A 22193-nucleotide genomic window follows, 5' to 3' on the forward strand; every position below is an offset into this window, starting at 1 on the left:
TCTGGACAAACGTGAACAGTGGGTGGCGACTAACAGAATGGCATTTCACTAGAAAAAATACAAAGTCCGACATCTTGGCAAGAAAAATCAAAAAAGCACATACAGAATGGGAGGAATTGAGCTAAGCAGCAGCACATGTGAAAAAGACTTGGATATACTAATACATCACAAACTGAACATGTGTCAACAGTGTGATGCAGCAGCCAAAAACGTGAAAACAATTCTGTGATGTACTAAGAGAAACATAGAGTCTAAATCACATAAGCTAATTATCTCCCTCTACTTCGCCTTAGTCAGACTTCATCTGGAATACGGTGTCCAGTTCTGGCACACCAATTTAAAAAAGACATAGACAAACTGGAGCAAGTTCAGAGAAGAGTTACCAAGATGGTGAGCGGTCTGCAAACAATGTCCTATGAGGAACGGTTAAAGGATCTGGGAATGTTTTGCTTGCAATTAAAAAAGACTGGGGGAGACTTCATAGGTTAAAGGGGTTTTCCACGAAGAATACTAATGATATCCTATCCTCTGGATAGGTAATCAATAGCTGATCGGCTGGGGTCCAACGCTTGAGACCCCAACCGATAAGCTGAGCAGGCGCATACTGTCAGTGGCGCAAATACACAGAGTTCGGAGTTGAAGCAGCAGAAGTCTCCACGCTGACCTCTGTGTAGTGGCCGGTACTTGTAACTGCAGGCACGGCTCTCATTGAAATCAACACGAGCTGTGCCTGCAGTTACAAGCATCGGCCACTACTCAGAGGTCAACACAGAGATTTCTGCTGCTTCGGCTCCGATCTCTGTATATTTGTGGTGCTGACAGCATGCGCCCGCTCAGCTGATCGGTCAGGGTCCCGAGCAACGGACCCCAGTCATCAACTATTGATGACCTATCCTGAGAATAGGTCATCAATAGCATTTTCCACGGAAAACCCCTTTAACAATTAAAATCTACAAATAAAGCAAAAGTTAACATGACCGGTGTATCGTGATAACTCAATGTCAACCCTTGTAGTGCATTGTAGTTAAGCTGTAATGCATTGCATGCAAAGTTAACATTTGCTACATCTGTAGTAAGTAGAGATGAGAGAGCATACTCGCTAAGGGCAATTGCTCGAGCGAGCATTGTCCTTAGCGAGTACCTGCCCGCTCGAGACAAAAGGTTTGGCTGCTGGCGCGGGTGACAGGTGAGTTGCGGCAGTGAGAGCGCGCGCGCGCGCGGGGGGGGGGGGGGCAGCCGAACTTTTTCTCTCAAGCGGGCAGGTACTCACTAAGGGCAATGCTCGCTCGAGCAATTGCCCTTAGCAAGTATGCTCGCTCATCCCTAGTAGTAAGCCAGTAACATACAACAGCTGTAGCTCTAAAAGGGAACCCGTCATCACCTATAACAATATAAACTAAGTTATGGTGTTTATAGTACAGGTCCTGGTGAATCGGAGGATGTGCTTTGCATACTTACCTGGTTCCAGTGTGGTCCTCATGGAAGTGGGTGCGCGGACAGTGCAGAGAGAAGTAGTGTCCACCGTACTGCCCATGCACCAGCTTCCATGGGTGACAACATGGGAACGGGGAACTGGGTGAGAATGCAAAGGACATGCCCTCAGGACCTGTTCTGAAAGCACCATAACTTAGTTTATGGTCCCCATAGGTGATGACTGGTTCCCTTTAAACTTCCATAGAGTCTCTCTACTTGATATTCTCGTTCCATAAGACCGAACTATCCACAGGTTCCCTGGCTATAATTCTGTAAAAAAAACTTTTAAAATTGGAAGCCAAGTGACAAATGTGATTCATTATGGGGACTTCACATATATTACATGTTGACAATCAAATTCCGCAGCACTTGAAATATATAAAGAAGAGGTTGGATCACAGGCAAAGTCTTTATGCTGTAAAAGCACTTTGGAAGGCTGAGATGTGGCAATGTATCAAGCTGTAGTCACCAGTGAAGAATTTGTGACAGGCAGCCAGGACCCGCTATGCAGATGTCATTCTTCTCATTGCTATATCATTACATTTTATGCTGGGTGGTAATCATTCATACTGTCAGCTGGATGGTTAGGCTGGAGAATCCTTCCTTCCCAGGGGCTATATTACTCCTTACAATCACTCTCAAGCAATAGGAGAATAACCAGTATGGGGAGAAAAAAAATGAATGCAGAACCTTGTAAAAATCATCGAAGAAGACATCCCTGAGTGTTCTCCAATGAATTCAATGACAGTAGGAATTTTTTTTTACATTTCTATTTTTTTTAAAGACCTTTTGACATTGTGGAAGAAAAGTTAGACATCGCTCTGTTCTAAGAAATGTCAAATTATCTTATAAGATCAGCAGCCCTTAAAGTCAATGTCCACTTTTTAACATCATGTTGTATTTAGCTCCAATTGCGGTGGCCACTAGGGGGAGCTTAGGAGTTAAAGACCAATATATAAACAGTATACAGAAAAACGCCTAGGTGCCTTCATGATTTTATTAATTAACCCCTGGAGGAAAAGGCTTTTTTTTAGACCTTTGCTAAGGGAAGAGGAGGGGAGAGGAAGAGGAGGAGGAATGGTGTCTCAGTGGTTAGCGCTGTTACATTGCAGTGCTGAGGTCCCATTGTTCTACTTGTGTTTGTGTAGGTTTCCTCCCACACTCCAAAAACATACTAATAGGTGGACATAGATTGGTTTTCCGCAAGGGAAGCTGTGTGAGGGCAAACTGTAGTATTTATTGGTATCATTGTGGGATACTGCTATGTTGCTAGCCTTGGACAACAGTGGTCCTTACCTCATCATGGCGTCGGTTGTGGCCGGCACCATGCCCCTAGTATGAAAAAACGCCCGTCTGACTAAGGCCTAATAAAGCATGCCGTGATTATTTATCTGCTTGTGGAATACGCAATTCGTACCCGTGAGTGTAAAAGAAAAAGCAAAAATTCCAGCCTTTCAATGCCTGCGTTTTGCTGCGGATCCTCCACATGGACAACGATCACGGATTCCGCAATTGAAATGTGTCTGTATGAGACCCCTAAGTCTATTTTTTAACACCGCTACATACTATCCTGATGGTTTTAATGTGGTTTTCTTATAAAGACTGTCTGACCTCTCACCCTGTGTAGTGTCCCGAAATACATATATATGGTCCCTCCATAATTGTCTATAACTGTAAATGTCATGTCTTTAGTGTGGATGCTCTTTGCAAATTGTCCTGTCACCAGTTATGTGTATTGCACAGCTGCAGCACGTAAGAGGTTAATGTCTGTGAATGTCTGGAATATGTCTGGAAAATGTAACAATTTGTGTTGTCATGTGAGCATGCAAAATATATGTGAGTGCAAGGTGCAAGTGAAGAGAGTTCCATTCTAGTTAGTCAGAGAGTGAGGGCCAGCCACATGGGGGTACCTTCAACCCTCATGTGGTGAAGAATGGAAGCAGAGGAGCGGTACCCTGGAGACTCATGCCCAGTACCCTTACCCTGAAGAGAGAGAAAGTGAGTGCGGAGAAGATAAAGAGGAGAGTGAGTCCACCGTACAGGGTCTAGAAGCTTCCCAAAAGTGAGTGTTCAGTGGAGTGTTCTTGTCCTCCACCGGAGTGTGTGTGTCCAGGAGCCGAGCCATACAGATAACTAGGACTCAGGGGCGTAACTATAGAGGATGCAGGGGATGCGGTTGCACCCGGGCCCAGGAGCCTTAGGGGGCCCATAAGGCCTCTCTTCTCCATATAGGGAACCCAGTACTATGAGTAAAGCATTATAGTTGGGGGCCCTGTTTTTCATTGGGGCCCAGGAGCTTCAAGTTACGCCTCTGCTAGGACTGTGGGACCAGTGTCAGTCTGTGTTTCCTCCCTTACCTCTGTCCTTGTCTTTCCTGCACTGCTGTGTGAAATTTCCAACAGAAAACTGTGAGCCTGTATGAAGCTATCTATCTTCAAGTAAAGTTCCAATTGTTGATTGTTCCCAGCAACTGAGCTTATCAAGTTAACCATGTGTGGACTTTCTTATTTCCCGTCAGACATCCTTCGGAGTACGGAACAGTGACGTCACCCGTGACAAGATTCTTCCAGTCCAGTACACCATTTATTTAGGAGAGGCCTGTCAGTGCCTTGGCCAAGGGCCGCACACGTCCCTAAGGGGAGGATTAGGTAGTGCCACCGTGACAACCCTAACAGCTACCCCGCCATCTCCTCAGTGATGCGCCTTGCGCTTCGGTCTCTGCACTTGCTTTAAGCGCCATCCAAAAAAAAAAGGGAATGACTTTTTGCCTCCTCGCAATATGCTCAGCTATAAAAAGTATCAGCATGCCTGCAAACTCAGTATCTGTCAGCGCCTCCGCCATTGTGATTGCCTGTGTATGGTACTTATCTTCATTACGTAACTTTAAATTGCATTCCCTTCTGTTTTCTACGGAGAAATTGCAATTTATGATTAAAACCTCCCTCCATGGAGAAAGGCTTGCGGACTATTTGCCGGCGCGCTAGAAATAATGCAGTGCCTTTTATGATAATGCATCATCATCAGAACAGAAAATAGACGTAAGTGCATCTGATTTTCTGGTAAATCAAGCAAGACGTTTAGCCATGATAACATAGGCCTGTTGTGCTGTGTTCAGTCTGCTGAGCAGAAGGTTATAACACAGTGAATGGGTAGCATTTTGAAGATTAACTTACGTTCTGGCAGAGGGAACACGGGCTAAGCACTATTTCCTTGCTGACTTTCGATTTTGCTTTCTTTTTAGTGTTACTCTGTTGCTAAGAGTCCTTGCATTTAAACTAATGAGCCACTCCTTTCTGGATACATTTTATAAATAAAGTTACTGCAAAAATCTCTTCTTTGTTCTCGGAAAATAAATAAATAAACAAAAAAAAAAGAAAACCGTTTTGATTCGATAAGAATCACCTGTCTTCACACCGACATATTGGCGCAATACGCAGAGAATAGAACCCATTGGGATTGTTCATATTTCCGTTCTATTTTTCTGCGCATTGGCACAGCCAAGATCCCCATAGAAGACAATGGAGGTGTGCTTATGCATGTGCAATACGCGGGGAATAGAACCCATTGATGTCAATGGGATCTTTCACATATTCATATTTTGGCGCACACATTTCAGTAACACACACAAAAAAAGACGTGTTTTTTTTTTCAGAGTATATGCATACCAAAAGTTCCTATAGAAGTCAATGTGGAAGCACAACACAGAGAATAGAAGCTACTGATGTCAATGGGATCTTTCACATTTTTGTATTTCGGAGCGCACATTTCGGTCGCGCAAAAAAAAGAAAAAAAACAACAACAAAAAACCTGTTTGCGCACCAGAAGTCTCTATAGAAGTCAATGGGGATTTGCAAATGCCTTCAAAATATACGGAGAATATAATAATGTCAATGGGATCTTTCACATTTTCGTATTCTGGAGCGCAAATTTCGGTCACGCAAAGAAAAAAAAATAAAACTTGTTTGATTTTTCAGAGCATTTGCACACTAAAACTCCCTATAGATTCAATGCGAAAGCACAAATGAGTGCGCACATCGCAGAGAATAGAACCCATTGATGTCAATGGGATCTTTCACATTTTCGTATTTTGGAGCGCACATTTCGGTCATGCAAAAAAAAAATACATGTTTTATTTTTTAGAATATTTGCACACCTAAAGTTCCTATAGAAATCAATGGGGATTCGCAAATGCACTTAAGGTCCCCAAAGAAGTCATTGGGGGTGTGCAAATGTGCGCACAATACGCAAGGAGTTGAAATACAGTGAAATACGCCAAAATGCTCACAGAAAAAAGCCTCTTTCATCGCACAAAAAAGTGGAGCTAAGGAATGCGCATACGTCTGTGTCAAGGCAGCCTAAGATACAACATAAAAAATGTAAAAGGTGAGGCCTCATTAAGCGGTTGTCCATATGTAAAGCATCGATGGTCTGTTCTTAGAATAGACCATCGACAGTAGATCGGAGGAGAAGTCCTTCACCAGGAATACCTGCTGATTATCTGTTCTCTGTGGCAATGTGAAAGTATTAGGTATTCTGTGCTATACTTGTTATTCGAAGGGTTAAAATTGCTTAGCCTCAAACTATTGAAACAGCATAAGGGCTTCCTCCCCCCCCCCCCCCCCCCCCTTACCAGCTCTCTGCCTCTCTCCCGCACTACTATTGCTGGCTATGGACAAGGGGCGGGGAGGGGGAGGGAGCTTAGCTCCGCTCCTGTCCCGCTCACTCCCATTGTAAACCACTCGGAGGAGAGAGGCAGAGACCCGGAGATGGAAGCATATATCGGCCGGGCGTGAAAACGCCGGTCGATATACGCTCTTGTAAATAAGCCCTAAATCTGACTGAGCTGTCCTTAGTAGTGGAGGAATTTAAGAGTTTCCTGGAGACCATATTTAGTCGTTCTGGCCATATTCTTTCACTCAGTGTAGAATGACGTAAGCAACCCGGCACATTCTATATTCATTCAGTATTAAACTATAAATTGATTTATTATGTTACTACTACAAAAAGGTGTAAGTTAGGGAGTTGCCCACTGTTATTGGACTATTAGATACTTCTTTGTTCTACTTTTTGCAATAAAAACTCTTGTTAGTGGGCTGCTTCCTTCAGAAGGGCTTTGGAACAAGACCTAATTGCTCCATGTTGTCTCCTTCTTTGGTTCACTGTACAGACAATTGGGCACAGCTGGTTGATGAGGCTTCGATACCTCTTAAAAGTCACCTAAATTAAGGGAATACTTCAACACCAGTGTGTTCAAGCACAGAGCTGATTTCTGCAGGAATCCGACAGCTATAAGGCCTGAATGACTTATTACAATCCGATGTCCATATAAGCCAATTCTCGGGCCATGTGAAGGAAAATGAAGCAAGCACCAATCGACATTTGTTTTGATCGTCGCTGCCTAGATTGAGTAAAGAATGTGGCCCCTTTGAAAGGACCATTAATGTTAAGTCTCAAGCTACATCTGTACAAGCTGATAATGTGTCAGCTGGTATAAAAATCTAATTAGATGTAATCACACACTTTCAGGGAAAAAAATGGGAAAAAAATCTCTAAACGTCTTTTCTTTCTTACCGGCCGGGATGACTCAGTGCTGATGAGGAGCGTGTTTAATATTTATAAGCCTCCTTCCAATGTAAATCCTGGGGAGAACTGCAGCCATAACAGCGATGATTAATAATAAATGCTATCAGCGCATTAATTCATACACATCATCATGATGCCTCGCATGACAATTCGATTTAGCTTCATATCACTCATACAGGGATCAAACAAATTAACTTATGGGGTTTGTATACTGCTTATAATTTCCAGTTTATATATGACCATAACCAGACTCTATAGAGAACATGCTAGACACATAAGCTATCTATCTATCTATCTATCTATCTATCTTTCTATCTATCTATCTATCTATCTATCTATCTATCTATCTATCTATCTATCTATCTATCTATCTCCTATCTATCTATCTATACATCTATCTCCTATCTATCTATCTATCTATCTATCTATCTATCTATCTATCTATCTCATATCTATCCATCTATCTGTCTCATATCTATCTATCTATCTATCTATCTCATACCTATCTATCTATCTATCTATCTATCTATCTATCTATCTAACTCATATCTAACTCCTATCTATCTATCTCATATCTATCTATCTATCTCCTATCTATCTATCTCATATCTATCTATCTATCTATCTATCTATCTATCTATCTATTTCATATCTATCTATCTATCTATTTATCTATCTATCTCATATCTATCCATCTATCTCATATCTATCTATCTAACTCATATCTATCTCCTATCTATCTATCTCCTATCTATCTATCTATCTATCTATCTATCTCCTATCTATCTATCTCATATCTATCTATCTATCTCATATCTATCTATCGCATATCTATCTATCTCATATCTATCTATCTATCTCCTATCTATCTATCTCATATCTATCTATCTATCTATCTATCTATCTCCTATCTATCTATCTATTTATCTATCTATCTCATATCTATCTATCTCATATCTATCTATCTATCTATCTATCTATCTATCTATCTATCTATCTATCTATCTATCTCATATCTATGTATCTCCTATCGATCTTATATCTATCTATCTTACATCTATCTATCTATCTATCTGCCTATCTATCTATCTATCTCCTATCTATGTCGGCAAAGGATGGGGGTTTTGGACGGGGCGGGAGCTAGCGTGCTAATATCCCTCCCCATCCCGCCCCCTCCCTTTGCCGACACCTGGCTAGTGACAGAGAGGGAGAGGGATTTTAGCATAGCCACTGTTAAACTCCCTTCCACTTCTCCTTTCCGGCAGCTCTCACAGACTCCCATAAGAGTCTATGGGATTGGCCGGCGTATTCCGGTCAGAAGATAGGTCCGGACCATATGCGCTATCTGTTTCGTCTGGCCGTTTTTACACACTGCAAAAACGGCCATTCGAACTGATGCATTGAAATCCAATTAATCCGATGGTCACGAGTTTCGACCAGCGTTTTATCGCTGCAAAATTGCCACAATAAAATGCTCATGTGAATTAAGCCTCGGGAAGATGGAACAATCAATACCTCTGCAGAACCACCTATTGGATGATGTTATGGGAATGAATCATATTCCAAAAGATTTCACTGGTTTGCTCCAGATTGGTTATAATGAGAAGCTTCATGCATGAATATATGTATTTGAACTCACTGATGCTATCCGTCACCCCCTATACTCTTCTGGTTTATTGAAAGGAAGTACAATACAAATATACTGAGAATGACGCACCAATTATATGCACGCCACAAACATCATAGCAACTCATGATTGGCCTAATATGTAATGAAGCTGATGATTAACATATGTTTACGCCCCAGGTGTATGTTGCTATGTGAACACGTAATTCCTATATACCCAAGTAGCATAGACTTTATTAATATTCCAATATGGACAAAGGAATCCAAGGGAGGAGATAAGGAGCAGCCCCCCTCTTATGAGCGTTGAGCATCACAGGTGTTTCTCATAAGAAACACATCTGTAGACAGTGCTAAGTCCTGAGAACTGTGTGTAGAAGTGTGTTGGAGATAATGCACAAGAATGCAACACACACAGAGTGTACAGTATTGAACCAGTTAACCATTTCACTGCTAGCTATTATCTATGAAGGGGTGGATATATATATATATATATATATATATATATATATATATATATATATATATATATATATATATGTTTGCATAGGCTGATTTAAGAGGCACACTTATATTATTATTACTACAACATTATCTATCTCTCATAGCTATCTATCTATCTCCTATCTATCTATCTATCTATCTATCACCTCAAATCTATCTATCTATCTATCTATCTATCTATCTATCTATCTATCAATCATATCTATCTATCTATCTATCTATCTATCTATCTATCTATCTATCTATCTCATATCTATCTATCTATCTCTCATATCTATCTATCTATCTATCATATCTATCTATCTATCTATCTATCTCATATCTATCTATCACCTCATATCTATCTATCTATCTATCTATCTATCTATCTATCTATCTATCTATCTATCTATCTATCTATCTATCTATCTATCTATCTATCTATCTATCTATCTATCTATCCTATGCATACTGCAGTCACTGCCCTGCAGTGCTGACACCTGACTGGTGCTTATCAGGCACCATCTTGATGTTACTTTCACTTTCACATCAATCCCATGATGCATCAGCACAACATTACATGGTCATTTACAGTCTGTACCATATCTGCAATACTGCCATTACAATTAGCTACAGACCATAAATATACACACAGGTGGATGAGCTGTGATGTCCTCTATTATAGCTGTGTGATCATCATCAGTAATTGTGACAGGAGTGTCTGCGTCCAACTTTTGGCAGCCTCTATGCTAGGGTGCACGTAATAGCATCACACAAACTGAGAAACTGCCTAGAAACTGAACACACAAACCCAAGTAGATCAGAGCTGATCAGAACTGAGATCACATGACCATCTAAGGAAAAACAGACCAGGACTTTCAGATAGAAAGAAATAACAAACCAAGTTAACACTAGCTCATATATATATACAGGTAGAGTAGATACATAATTAATTTAAAAAAAAATCACCAGAATGGCGCCTTAAAGGGGTTGTCCCGCGAAAGCAAGTGGGGTTATACACTTCTGTATGGCCATATTAATGCACTTTGTAATGTACATTGTGCATTAATTATGAGCCATACAGAAGTTATCAGAGGTTATTCACTTACCTGTTCCGTTGCTAGCGTCCTCGTTTCCATGGTGCCGTCTAATTTTCAGCGTCTAATTGCCGGATTAGACGCACTTGAGCAGTCCGGTCTTCTTCTTTTCTGAATGGGGCCGCTCGTGCCGGAGAGCAGCTCCGTGTAGCTCCGCCCCGTCACGTGCCGATTCCAGCCAATCAGGAGGCTGGAATCGGCAATGGACCGCACAGAAGAGCTGCGGTCCACCGAGGGAGAAGATCCCGGCGGCCATCTTCAACCGGTAAGTAAGAAGTCACCGGAGCGCGGGGATTCAGGTAAGCGCTGTGCGTTTTTTTTTTTTAAGTCCCTGCATCGGGTTTGTCTCGCGCCGAACGGGGGGGCTGTTGAAAAAAAAAAAACCCGTTTCGGCGCGGGACAACCACTTTAACTATTTGGGCAGATGAAGGAAAGCTGAGTGAAGAATACAGAATATAATGTAGCAGCCCCTTTTATTTTATCACCTGACAACGCTTTCTGCCCCGGTGATTTGGATGAATGGTTGTTACAATTCAAATTCCAAAAATGACCAACGGGGAAAATTTACAGATATAGCAGCATAATGCATACCGCATTAGCGCACAACGGAAGTAGCATGGCACAGCTATAATATTGGTCAGCCACTCGAACTGAACATCAACGTTCGTCTTATGCATACAGAGTAGTAGCGTGTGGCGTGTCTATGCTATTAACGTAGCGAGCCAGCTTTCACAGTCTACTAATGCTATCTAATATATATACAGTGTAAATGTAGCTGGCGCAGGTTTCTGTCGGGTGCACGAAGGTGTCGCCATATTAGACTAACGTATGCAGAGGTGCAAGCCTCTTAATTAATACATCTGTCACCGTAACCCGAGCACTTACTTTTATTAGCCCGGCTTATGAACCACCAGTCTAAATTGGCTTACTTTGTGTCAATATTTTGAGTTACAATTTTACCCTACATTGTCACATTTTAAGTTACAGGTCTCCCCACTCATTCACGCCTCCCATTCCACTTTTCAAAAGTGTCTAGAAAAGGGCAGAATTTGATAGGAATGAGGTTTATAAGCAGATTTTGGAATTGCAATTAAAGAAAAAAAGTTGTAAGATTTGTTGCATTCTCAAGCGACTCTACACATATTTAAAGGTACAGTAACATAGTGCAACATTTGATAAATTTATCCCATTTTAAACTGTTCAAGGGAAGATAAGCTGCCGGAAAAGTGTCATCTTTAATGGTTTAATGGTAACTATACATTAAACACATATAGTGACATTTTTATTACGGGGAGAGAGGGTGGGGCTAGAGAATGGTTCCCTCTAGCTCTGCTCTCTCTCTCTCCCCACTCTTGGGGAAGCCCTATAGCCACTCCTCCTCTTCCTCCCCACTCCATAGTGGGGAGAGAGCGAGAGATGAAGGAAAGCCTCGGGGGAATCTCCTTCTCTGTGGGGTTCTCCTTCATCTCAGCAGGGCTGGAGGGATATCCCCTGTCGCAGTGAGACAGGGGTTTACCTGCAGGGGAGAATAAGGAAATCCTCAGCAGCAGGGGGAATCCCTTATTCTCCTTAGCAGGCGAACCCCGGTCTCAACACAGCTAGGGATATCCCTCCAGGCCCGCTGAGATGAAGGGAAGCCCCGCAGAAAACATTCCCCCAGGGCTTTCCTTCCCCTCTTTCTCCTTTTAGAGCAGCAGTGCTTTTTTAAAGCATCACGCAGCTCCCGATAGTGTCAATGGGCAATTTCAACGCCAATTAAGCTTGTGGCTTGACAATGGGAAATCGTCCATTCACGCTATTTTTCACGCAGTTAGCCTCAATTTTTTTGCACGGCTAACTTTGGCATGAATTTCACACTTGTGTGAATGAGCCCTTAGTAAGATTTTCCCCAGTGCGCAGTGCACTGAATACATGAAGAGGCACACACGCCTGACATGTCCGGGAGCCTTGACAGAAATTTATGTCTGGTCCTGACCATGTGTGCATTTCTGGTATAATTTGCAACAGTTTGTGGAAAAAATTCTACATAAATATGTCAGTCTGGGATGCCACACCACTTCTCAACAAGTAGCAAAATGTCAGAGCCAACACAGGAGGAAGAGAGGGAGATAAGGGAGATGGAACAATACTTCCACAGTGCCACCTATTGGAAGGCAGTATTTCTTCAAGTCAATGTTAGACTCTTCACACAAGCCTTGTAACAATGACCAGGAATTGAAAGCAAAGCCAGACTCCATGCACAGACAGCTATTTTGGGATGTTTGCCCCATCTCCCTTATTTGAATATTACCCAGAGGAGCATGAATGGCCTTTTAAGTCTCCTCATTCACTCACTATATAGGTGCTCTCCCTAAGGAGAAAATATAGCAATCCTGGCCCACATCACAGGCCTCTCGCTAGCAAAGCCAGAATCCTTAAGCACACTGATGAGGGGTAAATACCCTGAAACAGCTGTCTGTGCATGGAATCTGGCTTTGCTTTCAATTCCCGGTCATTGTTACAAGGCTTGTATAAAGAGTCTAACATTGACTTGCATATCTGTTAGTTAATGTCCCTCATTATTTTTCAACTTCTCCTATGTAAGATAACTTTCAATTATAGCTAAACCCTACCTCTGTGCTAAAGTCATCTCCGTGTTATCTGCCAGGGTCCCTGTTAATTGCTTACTGCGTTTTGCCACCATATGGCTATATTACCTATTACTTACTTATTAAGGTAATTATCATGTTGCACACAGGTAATGTATTTTTCTCATCTTAATCAGCGTCTAACATTTACTTCTGACAAGAGATAAGACGGTGGCAGCCAACCTGTAACCTTCTTGTCCCTTGAAAGTGTGAAAAAGACAGAACTTTGTCACTGCCACCTTCATTACTAATAACCGTCTCCCATGTACGGGGAGAAGATAGGAAGTTGGTGAAGTGCAGCAGAATAAGGAAAGGATAATTGGACAGGATATGCTCTGTGGTAGACATTCGAGAGCATTGGCACCAGGCTGGAAAGTGTACAGTAAATCATAAGGAGAGGACTATAATATCTCCTGAGGATAAATACATTTCAAACCTTTTTTATATAATTGTAGATAAATGTTTTTTCATGAACAGTTTCAGAAACTCCTGTCAACCATTGCAGTAGTGCATCTGATTGGATAGAAAGGGAGGAAGAAGTCCTGTTGGTAAAGCACTTATGGTGGGCGTGCGCCAGCAAGTAAAATTTGAATTCATAATTTCATGCTGATACAACTACTGTCATCTTTAATAGTAATGAGTAGAGATGAGCGAGCATACTCGTCCGAGCTTGATGCTCGTTCGAGTATTAGGGTGCTCGAGATGCTCGTTACTAGAGGCGAGCACCACGCCGTACTCATCTCGATTAAACGAACACTGACCATTGAATTCAATGGAGCCGGCAATACAGCCCTTACCTGTAAATCATCCTAAAATGTGTAAAAAAAAAAAAAGTATACTCACCTTTCCGCTGCAGCCGGAGTTAAGCCGCGTCTGGCTGGCAGTTCTCGTGAACTGCTCTGAGTAGTATTCAGCAGCCGGGGATTTAAAATCCCCGCTTGCTGAATGAGCTGCCTCTGATTGGTCACAGCCTCGCCAATCAGAGGCAGCTCTCTGAGTGCTGCCTCTGATTGGCTCAGCGCAGGGACCCCTGATTGGTCCCTGCGCTGAGTCAATCAGAGGCAGCACTCACTCACCCATTCATGAATTCATGAATGGGTATGAGTGAGAGCTGCCTCTGATTGGTGAGGCTGTGACCAATCAGAGGCAGCTCATTCAGCAAGCGGGGATTTTAAATCCCGGCTGCTGAATACTACTCAGAGCAGTTCACGAGAACTGCCAGCCAGACGCGGCTTAACTCCGGCTGCAGCGGAAAGGTGAGTATTAGAGATGAGCGAGCACCAAAATGCTCGGGTGCTCGTTACTCGGGACGAACTTTTCGCGATGCTCGAGGGTTCGTTTCGAGTAACGAACCCCATTGAAGTCAATGGGCGACCCGAGCATTTTTGTATTTCGCCGATGCTCGCTAAGGTTTCCTTGTGTGAAAATCTGGGCAATTCAAGAAAGTGATGGGAACGACACAGCAATGGATAGGGCAGGCGAGGGGCTACATGTTGGGCTGCATCTCAAGTTCACAGGTCCCACTATTAAGCCACAATAGCGGCAAGAGTGGGACCCCCCCTCCCAAAAACTTTTACTTCTGAAAAGCCCTCATTAGCATGGCATACCTTAGCTAAGCACCACACTACCTCCAACAAAGCACAATCACTGCCTGCATGACACTCCACTGCCACTTCTCCTGGGTTACATGCTGCCCAACCCCCCCCTGCACGACCCTGCGTCCACAGCGCACACCAAACTGTCCCTGCGCAGCCTTCAGCTGCCCTAATGCCACACCACCCTCATGTCTATTTAGAAGTGCTTCTGCCATGAGGAGGAACCGCAGGCACACACTGCAGAGGTTGGCACGGCTAGGCAGCGACCCTCTTTAAAAGGGGCGGGGCAATAGCCCACAATGCTGTACAGAAGCAATGAGAAATAGAATCCTGTGCCACCGCCATCAGGAGCTGCACACGTGGGCATAGCAATGGGGAACCTATGTGCCACACACTATTCCTTCTGTCAAGGTGTCTCTGCATGCCCCAGTCAGACCGGGCTTTTTAATTCATAGACACAGGCAGGTACAACTCCCTATTGTGAAGTCCCTGTCGACCGACAGCATGGGTGGCTCCCTGGAACCCACCGGCGATACACAAAAATATCCCATTGCATTGCCCAACACAGCTGAGGTAGTAATGTCGTGCTTAATGCAGGTGGGCTTCGGCCCACACTGCATGCCCCAGTCAGACTGGGGTTCTTTACAAGTGGAAACAGATGCATTTATAATTCCCTGTGGACCCACAGCATGGGTGGGTGCCAGGAAGCCACCGGCGGTACATAAATATATCCCATTGCATTGCCCATCACAGCTGAGGTAATGTCATGTTTAATGCAAGTGGGCTTCGGCCCACACTGCATGCCCCAGTCAGACTGGGGCTCTTTAGAAGTGGACACATGTAGTTACAACTCCATGTGGACCCACGGCATGGGTGGCTCCCTGGAACCCACCGGCGGTACATAAATATATCCCATTGCAGTGCCCAACACAGCTGATGTAACGTCAGCTGTAATGCAGGTGGGCAAAAAATTAATTGGATTACACTGTAGGCGAGGGCCCACAAAAATTGGTGTACCAACAGTACTAATGTACCTCAGAAAAATTGCCCATACCCAACCAAGATGGCAGGTGAAACCTATTAATCGCTTTGGTTAATGTGGCTTAAGTGGTAACTAGGCCTGGAGGCAGCCCAGTTTAACGAAAAATTGGTTCAAGTTACAGTTTCAACGCTTTTAAGAGCATTGAAACATATAAAAATTGTTTAGAAAAATTATATGAGTGAGCCTTGTGGCCCTAAGAAAAATTGCCCGTTCGGCGTGATTACGTGAGGTTTCAGGAGGAGGAGGAGGAATATTATACACAGATTGATGAAGCAGAAATGTCCCCGTTTTGGATGGTGAGAGAGAACGATGCTTCCATCCGCGGGTGCAGCCTACGTATTGCTTAGGTATCGCTGCTGTCCGCTGGTGGAGAACAGAAGTCTGGGGAAATCCAGGCTTTGTTCCTCTTGATGAGTGTAAGCCTGTCGGCACTGTCGGTTGACAGGTGGGTACGCTTATTCGTGATGATTCCCCCAGCCACACTAAACACACTCTCTGACAAGACGCTAGCCGCAGGACAAGCAAGCACCTCCAGGGCATACAGCGCGAGTTCAGGCCACGTGTCCAGCTTCGACACCCAGTAGTTGTAGGGGGCAGAGGCGTCACGGAGGACGGTCGTGCGATCAGCTACGTACTCCCTCACCATCCTTTTACAGTGCTCCCGCCGACTCAGCCGTGACTGGGGAGCGGTGACACAGTCTTGCTGGGGAGCCATAAAGCTGGCAAAGGCCTTGGAGAATGTTCCCCTGCCTGCGCTGTACATGCTGCCTGATCTCTGCGCCTCCCCTGCTACCTGGCCCTCGGAACTGCGCCTTCTGCCACTAGCGCTGTCGGATGGGAAGTTTACCATCAGTTTGTCCACCAGCGCCCTGTGGTATAGCATCATTCTCGAACCCCTTTCCTCTTCGGGAATGAGAGTGCGAAGGCTCTCCTTAGACCGTGGGTCGAGCAGTGTGTACACCCAGTAATCCGTAGTGGCCAGAATGCGTGTAACGTGAGGGTCACGAGAAAGGCATCCTAACATGAAGTCAGCCATGTGTGCCAGGGTACCTGTACGCAACACATGGCTGTCCTCACTAGGAAGATCACTTTCAGGATCCTCCTCCTCCTCCTCCTCCTCCTCCTCAGGCCATACACGCTGAAATGATGACAGGCAAGCAGCATGGGTACCGTCAGCAGTGGGCCAAGCTGTCTCTTCCCCCTCCTCCTCATCCTCCTCATGCTCCTCCTCCTGAACGCGCTGAGGTATAGACAGGAGTGTGCTCTGACTATCCAGCGACATACTGTCTTCCCCCGGCTCTGTTTCCGAGCGCAAAGCGTCTGCCTTTATGCTTTGCAGGGAACTTCTCAAGATGCATAGCAGAGGAATGGTGACGCTAATGATTGCAGCATCGCCGCTCACCACCTGGGTAGACTCCTCAAATTTTCCAAGGACCTGGCAGATGGCTGCCAACCAGGGCCACTCTTCTGTAAATAATTGAGGAGGCTGACTCACACTGCGCCGCGCAAGTTGGAGTTGGTATTGAACTATAGCTCTACGCTGCTCATAGAGTCTGGCCAACATGTGGAGCGTAGAGTTCCACTGTGTGGGCACGTCGCACAGCAGTCGGTGCACTGGCAGATTAAACCGATGTTGCAGTGTCCGCAGGGTGGCAGCGTGCGTGTGGGATTTGCGGAAATGTGCGCAGAGCTGGCGCACCTTTCCGAGCAGGTATGACAAGTGTGGGTAGCTTTTCAGAAAGCGTTGAACCACCAAATTAAACACATGGGCCAGGCACGGCACGTGCGTGAGGCTGCCGAGCTGCAGAGCCGCCACCAGCTTACGGCCGTTGTCACACACGACCATGCCCGGTTGGAGGCTCAGCGGCGCAAGCCAGCGGTCGGTCTGCTCTGTCAGACCCTGCAGCAGTTCATGGCCCGTGTGCCTCTTCTCTCCTAAGCTGAGTAGTTTCAGCACGGCCTGCTGACGCTTGCCCACCGCTGTGCTGCCACGCCGCGTGACACCGACTGCTGGCGACGTGCTGCTGACACATCTTGATTGCGAGACAGAGGTTGCGTTGGAGGAGGAGGAGGAGGAGGAAGGTGCTTTAGTGGAGGAAGCATACACCGCCGCAGATACCACCACCGAGCTGTGGCCCGCAATTCTGGGGGTGGGTAGGACGTGAGCGGTCCCAGGCTCTGACTCTGTCCCAGCCTCCACTGAATTCACCCAATGTGCCGTCAGGGAGATATAGTGGCCCTGCCCGCCTGTGCTTGTCCACGTGTCTGTTGTTAAGTGGACCTTGGCATTAACCGCGTTGGTGAGGGCGCGTACAATGTTGCGGGAGACGTGGTTGTGCAGGCCTGGGACGGCACATCGGGAAAAGTAGTGGCGAGTGGGAACCGAGTAGCGCGGGGCCGCTGCCATCATGCTTTTGAAAGCCTCCGTTTCCACAAGCCTATACGGCAGCATCTCTAGGCTGATCAATTTTGCAATGTGCACGTTTAACGCTTGAGCGTGCGGGTGAGTGGCGTCGTACTTGCGCTTGCGCTCAAACTGTGGCGCTAGCGACGTCTGGACGCTACGCTGAGAGACATTGCTGGATGGGGCCGAGGACAGCGGAGGTGAGGGTGTGGGTGCAGGCCAGGAGACGGTAGTGCCTGTGTCCTCAGAGGGGGGTTGGATCTCAGTGGCAGGTTGGGGCACAGGGGGAGAGGCAGTGGTGCAAACCGGAGGCGGTGAACGGGCATCGTCCCACCTTGTGGGGTGCTTGGCCATCATATGCCTGCGCATGCTGTTGGTGGTGCCTCCCCAGCTGATCTTGGCGCGACAAAGGTTGCACACCACTGTTCGTCGGTCGTCAGGCGTCTCTGTGAAAAACTGCCACACCGTAGAGCACCTTGACCTGTGCAGGGTGGCATGGCGCGAGGGGGCGCTTTGGGAAACAGTTGGTGGATTATTCGGTCTGGCCCTGCCTCTACCCCTGGCCACCACACTGGCTCGGCCTGTGCCCACACCCTGACTTGGGCCTCCGCGTCCTCGCCCGCGTCCACGTCCTATAGGCCTACCCCTAGCCCTCAGCATGGTGTATTACCAGTGATTTGATTTCCCAGGCAGGAAAGAAAGTGGCGCAAGCCTGCAGCCAAAATACAATTTTTTCCCTTGTTTTTCAAAGGACAAGCCACACTGCGTGTATTCAATGAATACTACTAAGTTTAATAACTGTGTTGCGGCCCTGCAAAAGTGTCACAGAACTTTACTGTTGCAGAGTTATTAACTGTGGCAGAGCAGGTATTTCCCAGGCAGGAAAGAAATTGGCGCAAGGCTGCACTCAACCGTAGCTGGTTGCGTCTGATTTTTTTACGTTCTCCACGCAGCACACACGTACCCAGAGCCCTTAGGACTGACAGAGGCAGGGCAAATATACTTTTTTCCCTTTTGTTTAAAAGGAAAGGCCCACTGTGCCTATTCAATGACTGATAACTGTGTTGTGGCCCTTCCTACACAATTCTGTGCCTGTAGTATCAATGCAGGGTGCAATGCTCTGCACCGCCGATTTTGAGAAAAAAAAAAGGAACACAGCTAACAGCAGCCAGCACAGTACTGCAGACGGTTAAATGTGGCCCTAGAAAGGACCGTTGAGGTTCTTGAAGGCTACACTCACTCCTAACACTCTCCCTGCCTAAGCACCACTTCTGTCCCTAATGCCGGGTGCAATGCTCTGCACTGCCGATTTTGAGGAAAAAAAAAATTTTCTCCACTGCTAACAGCAGCCTGCACACACGTAGATGTGGCCCTAAGAAGGACCGTTGGGGTTCTTGAAGCCTACACTAACTCCTAACGCTCTCCCTACAGCAGCTCCAGCACGATACCACTGTCCCTCAGCTAACTCACAAGGCATGTGTGGCGAGCCGCGGGAGGGGCCGATTTTTATACTCGGGTGACATCTGATCTTCCCAGCCACTCACAGCAGGGGGGTGGTATAGGGCTTGAACGTCACAGGGGGAAGTTGTAATGCCTTCCCTGTCTTTCAATTGGCCAGAAAAGCGCGCTAACGTCTCAGAGAGGAAACTGAAAGTAACCGGAACACCGCGTGGTACTCGTTACGAGTAACGAGCATCCCGAACACCCTAATATTCGCACGAATATCAAGCTCGGACGAGTACGTTCGCTCATCTCTAGTGAGTATACATTTTTTTTATTTTTACACATTTTAGGATGATTTTCAGGTAAGGGTTTATATTTTTAAGCACTTCCCAAAAATTCATTCCGCGCTCGCCGGCAGCCCATTGCTTTCAATGGAGCCGGCTGTATTGCCGGCTCCATTGAATTCAATGGGCTAACATCGTTCTTCTCTGCCACAGCTGTTACAGCTGTGGCAGAGGGGAACGATCTTTATGCTGACAGTGCGGGGGGGGGGGGGGGTCTCACTCTTGCCACTATTGTGGCTTAATAGTGAGACCTCGGAGCCCGAAATGCAGCCCTGCATGTTGCTCCTCGCCTGCCCTATCCATTTCTGTGTTTTTTACATGACTTTGGTGATTTGCTAAGATTTTCACAAATGAAAACCTTAGCGGAGCACCAGTCATATACAAAAATGCTCGAGTTGCCCATTGACTTCAATGGGGTTCGTTACTAGAAACGAACTCTCGAGCATCACTGAAAGTTCGACTCGAGTAACGAGCACTCGAGCATTTTGGTGCTCGCTCATCTCTAGTAATGACTGAACTTTTAAAAAAATGTACTTCAACTGGTTTGCTGTACTTTTGCAAAAAGTTGGGTTTGGTTCGAATTAGTTGAAATCGAACCAGAAGTTCACCAAAACCTCTAAAACGTATGTATGGCATTGTCTAAGTGCCATAAAAGCCCTGGATAACACTCCGCAAGTTCTATACAATGCTTTTTATGGCTCTTGGAATGTGTTACACACTAGTGTTCATGACTAGTGTTAAATGAGATGAACTCTGTTCCAAGAGGAACTTTGCTAAAAGTTCAGATCGGGTTCATGCCGAATTGAACTTTTTTAGCAATGTTTGACCTGAAACAGGGTTCTACTGGTTTGGTTGGTCAACACTTATCTTTAGAAGAGTTTTCCCACCACCTAAAATTGTTTCACAGCCACTATGTACTTCCTGGTTGCTTCTAACCTGGACTTCTGCCTGCTGCAGCCAGTCACGGGCCACAGCAGTGACCCTACATAGCCAGTGATTAGTAGTCACATGTCCTGGTCAGCAGAAACCAGGAAGTATAGAATGGATAAGAAGCAATTTTAGGTGGTGGGAAAACCCCTTTAGTAAAGGTATGATGCCTCCATGTTCCATGCCCATATGTAGATCTGTCCATATACATGAGATGTCAGTGGGTCTTTGAGATCATCCAATGTGTAACTCTCAAAATATTAAAAATTCAGCTGATCGGAATGAGATATAAAATTCAGCCTTTATTTAAGCTACAAAGGTTTTGGTAAAACTCATCAAGCAATCTAATAACACTCCTACACATTTCAAGTGCCGACAGCGCTCTTAATCATGCCATAATTAAAATTGCTGTGGGCGCTTGAAACGCGTAGGAGTACTATCTTATCAAAGCTTAAATAAAAGCTGAATTTTATATCTCTGATCCAGTGAGCTGAAATGTCACCATTTTATGAGTTGGCTGGTCTGTCAAGAGATTGTCCGTGCTCCTGAATTGGAGGAGGGGACTAAATAGGAGAGATGGTTCCTTTGTTGTTTTTTGGCTTCCAGACTTTCCCCTGATAGGGAGTTTAGGAGTGGCCACTTAAGTTTCACCTGCCTAATCCTTTTGTTCTCTGGGAGTTAAGTCTCTACTAGAGGTGCCCAGCAACAACCTTCTCCCCTTTCTCCATTCAGAATGCATGTTTGTCTAAGCTGAATTGAATATATATTAGGGTGTTGGGAGAGATTATTGTGGGCTGAATGAGCGTTCAACCGAGTACTATCTAATGTGCATGGCTACCCTCAGACATGATTAAACCCAATATGCACAGGCCTTCTTACCCTCAACATCTGTCATCGGTTGGCTCCCATACACATTGGATGGTTAACCAATATCAGTGAACTTGACAGGTTCAGCCAGGTTATGTCTAATGTCTGTGGGCAACTTTAGGCTTTGTGCACATTTGTAATGTGGCAGCCATTTCTAACAGCACCCATGATGCTCTACGGTATCTGTCATATGACAGATATCAGCATCAGTTGACACAACTTACTTACTGTTGGTTCTTTTAGAGTTCTGTTACAGTTTTTATCGCTATGTCATAAGGAAAAACCTTGCTTTCAAAGCTATTCCCCCATAAAACTTGACAGAACAGAGCCTCTGGCGCAAATGCAAACATAGCTTAAACCTTTGTCACTTTTTCAGATGAAATGTTAGCTATTAGATCATTTTTTGAGAAATCTCTGGAAGCCTTTTCTGTCGATTAAAGCCAACATTCTGTGTTCAGAATACAAATGCTACAAATTCTTAAAGGGGTTTTCTGAGAAACCCAAACCTTGGTAACAGTGGGGGGGACACTGCTTCCCACACCACTGCTAGCCACTGCTCCAGTCCCTTGCAGGTCCTTCTACATGATTCTCAGTTCATTGTGAACGAATACCCAATCAAAAAGCATGTTGATTGGTGTTTGTTTTCTTTTCTTTACACGGACAAAGAAACACAACCATGGGGACG

At 45.2% G+C, this 22193-nt stretch overlaps 1 protein-coding gene across 1 annotated transcript in view; it reads right to left on the reverse strand.

Annotated features, from left to right (window-relative positions):
- Window positions 1-22193, reverse strand: part of CNTN5 (contactin 5) — an 802468-nt gene that overhangs the window by 116102 nt on the left and 664173 nt on the right. The window lies entirely within an intron of this gene.

This window comes from Eleutherodactylus coqui, chromosome 1 (genome assembly GCF_035609145.1).
Source record: "Eleutherodactylus coqui strain aEleCoq1 chromosome 1, aEleCoq1.hap1, whole genome shotgun sequence".
Taxonomy (NCBI): domain Eukaryota; kingdom Metazoa; phylum Chordata; class Amphibia; order Anura; family Eleutherodactylidae; genus Eleutherodactylus; species Eleutherodactylus coqui.